The 9,000-nt window shown below is 34.9% G+C and overlaps 1 long non-coding RNA gene across 1 annotated transcript; it reads left to right on the plus strand.

Annotated features, from left to right (window-relative positions):
• The first annotated feature begins 1,199 nt into the window (after window positions 1-1,199).
• Window positions 1,200-6,033, plus strand: LOC119193442. Its single transcript, XR_005113956.1, has 3 exons — window positions 1,200-1,969; window positions 4,748-4,822; window positions 5,861-6,033. It is a non-coding gene; the product is annotated as an uncharacterized LOC119193442 (long non-coding RNA).
• Window positions 6,034-9,000: the final 2,967 nt, after the last annotated feature.

Here is a 9,000-nt window from a genome sequence, read left to right on the forward strand (position 1 = left end):
GATGTAGATATTCAAAATAGTTTCATTACTTTCTACATGAAAAATTCATGTACGAATTTACAACATTATGTATTAGCTTACATTTTTTATATATAACCACGGCATGGTGACCCGAGAGATGATTACCTGATGATTACGACATAATTATGCCAGCCTGTTGGAATAGGATATACACAGGCTGATGCCGGAATGCGACACAGTTACGTGGGCAACTATGGCGGGTTTAACACCTTGTGTGCGGTAGGCGATATCCGGGCGAATATAAAATATATTCTACTACCAGTATAAGGGGTTTAACTGTGTGTGTAATCTTCTTTGTAAGGTTAGAACAAATGATCAAAATCTTTTATTAATACACAGTCAAAGTCTGTGTATAACATAGAGTATATTTAATATGATTTAATAATTTTTATTCTAGAAAAAGATTTTGACGTGAACGGAGCCGCGAGATAATGTTAAAGAAAAGAAAACCAAGAAATTACGACATCAAGATTTACAGGGAGTGAAAAACCCGAACTACGTAAAGCATGCGCACACGCATCCACACATATTCCACTATTAATCAGGTCCCATTTAGGTCACAATGCATCTCACACACGTTTCAGACTCTGCACTTTGGGTAAATCATGATTCACATATTCTTATATACATAGTCAGACGGTGGATTTTTCTAAAATATGTGTGTAATAAAATCGACCACGTGGGAGTAGAACCCGAGCAAAGTGTGTTCCGTATTCCATAAGTTTTTTATTATTCGTCAAGATATCTATCTACTAAACTAAAACACATTCTACGAATATTTTTGTCCGCGATCTATAACGTTTCAAAACTAGATCTGTTTAGAGTAAATAATATTTTACGTGAAAAACGTTTTCGTGAAACCAAAATTGAGAAGGGGGAGTGTAAAAGTCTAAAGTAGGTTGGGCATTTGGAGATGATGGATGATAGGAGACTGACAAAGAGGATATATAAGGCGAATGTGGATGGAAGAGCCGGTAGGAGTCGACCGCACCGAACCTTCGAATGTTAGATATCTGACATTCTCAGTTCTAGGTTAAAAGTACCCTGAACCGGCGGGAATGCATGAAAAGATTTATAAAGGTGGAGGAAGCGCGAGAAGTATCCCAGAATCGTGCACAGTGGCAATCCATAGTCTCTGCCTACCCCTATGGGATTAAGGCGTCATACTATATATATACTATTATACTTAATGTACAGGTGCAAAATTTTTATCTACAAACATGTTGTTGTATATGGTATAGTGACACTGCTACTGGCCAGTTTTTTTTATCATATACGGGGCAAACGACCATCCGATACACCCGATGGTAAGTGATCACCGCCGCTTATGAACATCTGCAATATCAGAGGCAATAAATTCATTCTCGGTCCCCTAAAGGTGAGAAATTACTCTTGTTTTGAAGGTACCCATGTCGTATCTGTTCCGATATGCTGCTGATGGCGATTGGTTCCATAGCTTTCTAAATATATTTAACATAACCAAGGTAAATGTTTTTTATATGTTCCATACAATTAATTATGTTTGTGGTAACCCAAACTCACTCCACCTTTAAATTGAATTCAATCCGTGAAGAGGCTTCTAGGGGGGTTGAACCGCGAACAAACCTACTCGAGTATAAATTCCAATCCCACACAACTCGAGATTATTGAAATCAATTTCTCGATGAGGTAATCAGGTCTAGGACTCTGTCACTAACATGACCCATTATAAGGTATTAATAGCACTTAGCAACAGAACAATGCACAATAATGATTAATAGGGAAAGACATACGTCACAAGTGGTGCGCACGCGCATCGCCGCGGGCTGAGCCGTTATGATGTGTCGTCGAAGTATAAAAACAACGTAAAACTATTACCACTTTCAGTCAGAACACAATTTTTGTCTGTTACACTTTATTGTTATTGTGCATTTGTGGATTTAACAAGCGTGCTGTGTCGTGAATTGTTGTAAGTAATTTTTATATCCTGCTTCCGGTTTTAAAATTCCCGCTAAAATGGCTAGCTTTCATTTGTGGTGGTAAAGTCTATGTATGGAATAGTCGGGGTTTATAGCGTTTATCGCTTCTTCCTAGCTGTGGAAGGTCCCGGGTTCGATGCCTGGCAACATTTGTGTGATCCTACCTAAACAGATATGCTCGTTAAGCGAATTGTTAAACATACTTTTAAAGTTTTACCGCGCCGATCCCACGTGAGACAAGGGTAGTAGAAGAAGAAAGTAGAAAACATTTCGGATCACCAAGAAGGTGCTGGGATATCCGAGAAAGGTTCATGAAAGGCAGGTACAATTTCAGACCAGAACCTAACCCATGGTGTATAAAAACCTATCAGTTCCGGCTCAACTGACGTAAAAATATAGTGTGGACAATTATCTGTCACTGCCAAGAATTGCAGTTTCCAGTGGTCTTCTATTGTATTATATTTTCTTCTGTTACACAATATGGACATACTCATTTGTTTATAATATTCTTGTAAGTTCGGCAAGTCTACTACCTAACGCTCATTGTGAGATATATATAAATAACTTACCTCGTTCGTAGCCACTGCATTCCTGTAGGCCACGATAGATAGTGGCACGCAAAATTAAACTCAGTGAATCTAAACAGAAAGTTTAATGTCATGGAACCTAAACTCTCAGTAGAGATACGATCTATAACTTTTTTAGTATTTTCGCTGCTGCGTATAGTTTCGGGTATGTCTACTTATGCATACTATAAATATTTTCCCTGGAGTTGTAGTAGTAGTACTACTTATAATTTTAATTTGCCTGTACTTATGAAAATTAATAAGTTCAGTCTTTATTCGCTTTTCTTATAGATATTTTTATCATGTAAAAAATATTGCAGTAATGATGACTTAGGCAATGATTTTGGAATGCAATATTAAAACAGTTGCTCGCTGAAGTTACTATATAAATACAAAATAAATTTCGACATAAAATAAAATCTTTAAAAAATAAAACATTGACATTTACAATTTATTTTGACTATTTATAATAAGGTGCAACAATAGTTCACTATTATGGAATCGTATACAATAGATAATTTAAACATAGCATATGAAGAGGGATAATTTATATAACATAGTTTTCACTCAATGTTCGTGTTCACGGATATAATCATTTCATGAATACGTATTTAAATAATTGTGACCCTAAAAATGCAAATTCATATAATTAATTTCCAAAAAAAAATACAGGTTGTTGTCGGATCGCGACATAGGTGTATGTTTTATATTTTGTGTTCTGTGGTCATAATCCGGGCGTTTACAAATATCCTTCAACAATTATAAACGCCACCTGCCTTAAAGGAATCAAATAGAAAAGAAAAGAGGATTAGCAATTATAGTGACTTGGCCGGATTTTGCACACAAATAAATCGAGGCAAGAATTACCATACAACATAAATTATTGTCTTTCTGAAGTCTATATTATTATGAAGAAGTAATGTTTTGTTTGTAAGTGTGTAGCGGTGAGTCTTTAATCAATAAACCATTTCTTTTAATGCCCTTAAGTAATGTTATGCTCTGTATTTTATTTTTAATTTGATGACGAAAGGGCTTTATATAATATGCAATAAAAATAAACCAGAGTATCTAATGACACAAACTAATAATTATATTTATATTCTAAATATTCAAATCGTCGAGAATTTTTAAAAAAGATATTTTCGTTAATATTTGTATTATTTTAACTAAAATGTCTTAACATTGTTTTCTTAATTTCTTACAGTCTGTCTAGACATTAACATGTTTTACTACTACATTTACGGCAATATGAAATATTTCAACTAACATTTTATTATATTCAACATTTTACATCTATTTATTGCATTTGTCAATCGCGGGAAGGTCCTATCCTAAAAAAAACTTCCACTAAGAACTTTTTTAGATGAAAGGTATCCCAAGTTTTATTTAACAAAATCGTCCATCTGTGTGCCAAATATCGTCCTAATCCATTCGAAGATTAATGCGTTTAGCTCGAACATACCAAAATATTGATAAACTTTTAATCACATTATTTCTTAGTACTTTATACATAGTATGTACTAGTGGACTTAAAGCAAAAGGCATTCTACCAAACAATGAGGTGGTTTGGATGGCTCCGCGCAGCCATTTTACTTCGACAAGATACCCTAGAGTCATTCTATATGCTCCAAAGAAGGCCACCACGGATTTTGGTGGGTATACATAGGGTTAGGAACTCGGTCATCGATATATATGTACTACGTACTAGATTTGGCTTTCCGAACATTCATTGTGTTCAACTGAATTGAACTGTAATCCATTCAAACTGACTTTAGTATGGTGTCTATATTGAGAGCTAGTGGTTGTGTTCGGAGTGGCGCTTATAATATAAGAACTTAAGTCTAAAATTAAACCTGGATGTGAATAAAAAATATTACTGAAATAAATAAAATTATTTGTTGTTCAAGTAAATAAATAGGCTATAACAGTGACGTTTTGCCATTTTAGTTCTGATTTTGAACAAATTGTTTATATGGACGTTCGTATCTATATAATATACGTCAATGGACTCGATACAATACTCGCTCGAATGCTTTTTCCCGTTTGTCGACACTGAGCCATAAGACCGGTGAAACCAACATAACCGTTCCAGTACCCCTAAGTGGTAGAGTACACGCGTTTTTTCCCCGTGAAAAAAAGAAATAAAACACAACGGTTAAAACAGTTCACGGATCGTTTATAATAGTAATGTTTGTGTTACAGGTATGACGCTGGTATGTGAAATCAGGAACTCTATTCATCAGTAACTGCACCATGTCGAAGGAGACTAGTATTAAGGTCAGTTTTCATATTTTCAGCACTTTTTTAGTATCGCTATAATTTCACAATGATTGTTTTACTATAATTACACAATGATTTTGGCTGATGTTAAGTAATCAGTACTAACCAAGGCTGTGGAGATGTTCTGAATTTTTTGATAGAGAAATAGGAAATGCCAATAGGATGATTTCCGGTTATGTCAGATGTTGTGATAGGATATATTTTGTATTCGCCCGGATAGCGACTACCGTACGCAAGGTGTTAAAACTCGTTGTAATAGCCCACGTAGTGTGTCGCGTTCCGGGATCAGCCTATATCCGGTTCCAACAGGCCGGCATAATTGTGTCAACTCCCGAGAGGTAATCATTTCTCGTCAGTTGATATTCTATTGGCCTCCACTCCACTTACAGGTGCAGTGCGGTCACTGCTGGGGCCGTATACAAAAAAACTCAAAATTTTCAAAATAATTCGTATTCTCTACCTAATATTGATTTCTTGATTGTCGTTTTGTTTAACTTCCTGACGTCAATGCATAGCTATCGTAATCAGTATACCATTTAATTTGAATAACAAAAACATTTGAGTATTTTCTTACTCCTGTGTATACACTTTGTGGTGTTACTAATGTTGTCTTCCGAAACTAATTAAGACTAAAGGATGAACTTGAAGATTGCCAGTACGGAGTTCGTGTTTGGAACTTCTCAATTGTTGAGGTGAGGTTCCGATATTGAAAAATGTGCGCCTGTCCAAAAGTACCCGCAAAGGCACCCAAAACCTAGAATTTTATGTATTTTATATCTTTACACTTTGTTTGTCACTCTAAGATATCAGTTTTATAAGTAAATATTTTGGTATTACTATGGAGTATTAGTATTATACCAGGTTTTAACAGAACTAAGAAGTATATTTAAAAAGGAAATTGAAACGAGATAAGCATAATGTTGTTCTTCTGAGGATAACTCCACACCATGTAGACTGTGAATCTTTATTTAACTTTTAATAACACAAAACCAAGATCAATGCCAAAAACGTTTACTAATAAGTGGACATCAATAGATGGAGGAAGACTCCGGCAGCCATGAGAGTCAGTTCAACCTGGACGGCATCCTGAGCGAGCTGGGCAGCTTCGGCAAGTACCAGCTGCTGCTGCTGTTCCTCTTGGCCTTCCGGGACTCCTTCCTCGCCATGTGCAATTTCAACTACGTGTTCACTGCTGCTGAAGTCGGTTATAGGTGAGTTCTATTTCAATAAAACAATACTCTACTCCAAAGGGAATACTAAGGCTCCATGCAGACGCGTGGAGCCCCTATTTTAGGAGACGACATAAATTACGGCTATGAGTAGTCAATGTTTTGTTTTATGCGATTTCCATCAAACTATAAGTTGTATCTATTAATGGGCACACACAACATCACGCATTTATCCCCGAAGGTATGTACAGGTGCAACCAGGGCACTCACTTTTGCCAAGTGTATTCCATCCTATGATATGATATTACTTTGCCCGACTCGAAATTAATGGGTAAATTCATTAATATTTGATTATATTGTGAAAACAAAAATATCTTATATTGCCGTATAAGATTTTTAGTTCATAATAATTGGAAATATAAATGAGAAAAAGTAAGTAAGGACGTTTTAATTTCCGAACTGAATTAGAAAGAGTAATATCTCTTTATTATGAAGTTATATTTTTACATGGTATGGTTAAGAATTCAATAACAGGTTACGAAATATCCGCACTACATAATATATTTATAAAACATAAAGAAATAATAAATGGTTATATAATAACCATGAAAAATGCATAACCTTGGCGCGGGCGTCTGTGTTTTTCAAATATTATTGATTATAATTAGTTTATGAATGGAGTTTTGCTGTAACGGCTTGGAAGTCGCGTCTTTATCCATTCATTAATATAAACTGAGGAAGAGCACGTCACGTCGTTTTTCGTGGCATAGTAAAATGTACCTCATAATATGTACAGTACAGTGTAGTTTAAAATGGAGGCCTACAAAAGCCTTTGCTCTCTTAACGGATGAGAAATGATATCGGCTATTGACTTTCCTAACATGCATTATGACTGGTTTTACTATTAAAATATATATCTTTAACCATTTATATATAAATAGAGAGCCATTCTACATAGGCACTCTTTCTTTCAATAATAAAGTAATTTTCAAATCTCGTGTAAAGTTGTCATAAATTTTATCTACATTTATGCAACCATATCACGTGGTGTACTCCACGGCCATCGCATGCACGGGTGGTATCGAATGACATAATAAAACACACGATAAATGAGTTTACGCGTCCAAAACTTACTAAAATATATGTACGGCCCATAGTCGTAAACTGTAGTAGGCAACACAAGTGAAAATCGCGGCGCTATAATATTACTTATGACGTGTAAAAGGCAAAGGAGATAGATCTAGAGCACCTGGTGAAGGGTATTTATTTATATTAGGTATAGCCAGTGTAATTACTGAACGTTCTGAGGAACTACAAGTATTATAGTACCTTAGAATGCTCAGTGGAGTATGATTACTTCCTAACGAAAATTCGGCGGCCGGCGGTCAATCTCAATATACACATAGCGAAGTGGATGCACTACTACATACCCCTTCGAAGACAAAGGCATCGAGTGTATTTGTGCGCAACCTTTCGATATTTGATACTCCCATTTGTCTCATTGCTTTAACATTATCGTTAATACAATATTGTTTTATTGATAGTTTGTTTTAGTTTTAAAATTATCCCGGAAGCCTTTAGGCTACTTGCTATCCCGGGAAAATATATAGCGGGACTCTTATCCCAGGAAAATTCACTTAGGCGAATCCGTGAGCAAAAGCTAGTTATATTCAATTTATATATTTCATCATTATCCAAAGTCCAGTGTTCTAACAATTTGCACTAATATTTTAAGTTATTTACATATTTTTCAGATAGTTCTATATTACAGCTTTATATTGATAAGTTTTTTATATTTTTATGTGACACTCCATGATCACTTAGTTATATGATGTTATGCTCTATTATAAATAGCTACTTTCACACCCAGACCTTTAATTAATTTTCGCACTAGCTGTAAATGCAATAATCAATGTATCAGCGTATCCCTTGGGTTGAGAAAACGAACACAAACGCACGCAACACGCAAACCTTTTATTTTCAAGCTATGAGTGTGTATCACGTGAGCTAACCCCAACCTAACGCTGTTTCGGATATTCACACGATCCACATCTTTTTTATAGAATAGGTCGAACGAACTTGTGTGTACATACGACGGGAAAAAGAGAATAGAATAAATTTTTATACTGCTTAAATTGTAAAATTTGGATTATTTATCGTTCATTTAAATACAGGGTATTTACTATAGGAACAATATTATAAGTAGATTGATTAGCCTTGTTGATACCTTGCAGTGAATATGAGTTATCAAATAGTTGACTCTTGAGATCAATACAAAGGTGTAATCAAAAAACACAATAATACAAAATTAAATTTAATCAATTGAGTATAGATTGTCGACGAATGCTCTAACCCTCCTAACTAATGAAATATTTGTAGGTACCTACCCTTAATTTAATTTGTATTCGCAGGGATAGCCAGCTATTTATATCCTTATTGTAAAATATTTAAAGCAATTTCTTACAAAGCGTTGAAAATGGATTTTTGGCGTGGAGATTCACTATAATTTTTAATGGAATATTGAGACATGAATGTTTAAGCTTCGGCCATAATTTACGTTGAGACAGGCGCCGATATTGTACTACTTATAACTAAAATTATTATTAGTTCTGATTGTATTTTATAAATGTGTTACTGAATTTATGAAGGTGTGCTTAAACATACAGACATCACAATTTCTTTGAACATAAAAATACCATTATCTCCGAAGGTATTCAGAGATGAAACCAGAGCAGTCACTTTTCACCATGTGAGTTTTGTCCCATGATGTCATAGGGGGCCATCCTATTCCCCTATCACAAATCAGAAAACCCTTATACTAATTAGCCAAGCCGGGATTTGAACTTGGGGCCTTAGGGCAATGTCGTATCGAGTGTTTATGTTTTAATAGTTTGTCAAAGATATATTCTTTTGTTAAGCGAAAATCGCTCAGCGGATTTATATATTAGGGATAAAGATAAACGATGTTCTTGTTTAATATATTATTAGAATTTTGTTATTCAAAAC

The sequence above is a fragment of the Manduca sexta genome, unplaced genomic scaffold (assembly GCF_014839805.1).
Source record: "Manduca sexta isolate Smith_Timp_Sample1 unplaced genomic scaffold, JHU_Msex_v1.0 HiC_scaffold_545, whole genome shotgun sequence".
In the NCBI taxonomy this organism is placed as follows: domain Eukaryota; kingdom Metazoa; phylum Arthropoda; class Insecta; order Lepidoptera; family Sphingidae; genus Manduca; species Manduca sexta.